Raw genomic sequence first — 298 nt, 5'->3', positions numbered from 1 at the left:
GGGGCCACCCAGCTGGGAAGAAGCTTGGCAGTGAAGGATCTGGGGGTGCTGGTGGACACCGAGAGGAACAGGAGCCAGCGACGTGCCCTGGCCGCGAAGGCTGCGCTGGGCACTGTGCTGGCAGCAGGATGAGGGAGGCGATCCCAGCCCTTTACTCAGCAGAGCCGAGGCCACAGCTGGAGTGCTGTGTCCAGCACAAGAGAAACATGGACATAGAATCATGGAATCATAGACTGGTTTGGGTTGGAAGGGACCTTAAAGATCATCTAGTTCCAACCCACGCCCATGGGCAGGGCCA

The sequence above is a fragment of the Eurypyga helias genome, unplaced genomic scaffold (assembly GCF_000690775.1).
Source record: "Eurypyga helias isolate BGI_N326 unplaced genomic scaffold, ASM69077v1 scaffold33827, whole genome shotgun sequence".
NCBI lineage: Eukaryota > Metazoa > Chordata > Aves > Eurypygiformes > Eurypygidae > Eurypyga > Eurypyga helias.
The sequence above is the reverse complement of the archived record's forward strand: the minus strand, read 5'-3'. Positions refer to the sequence as shown.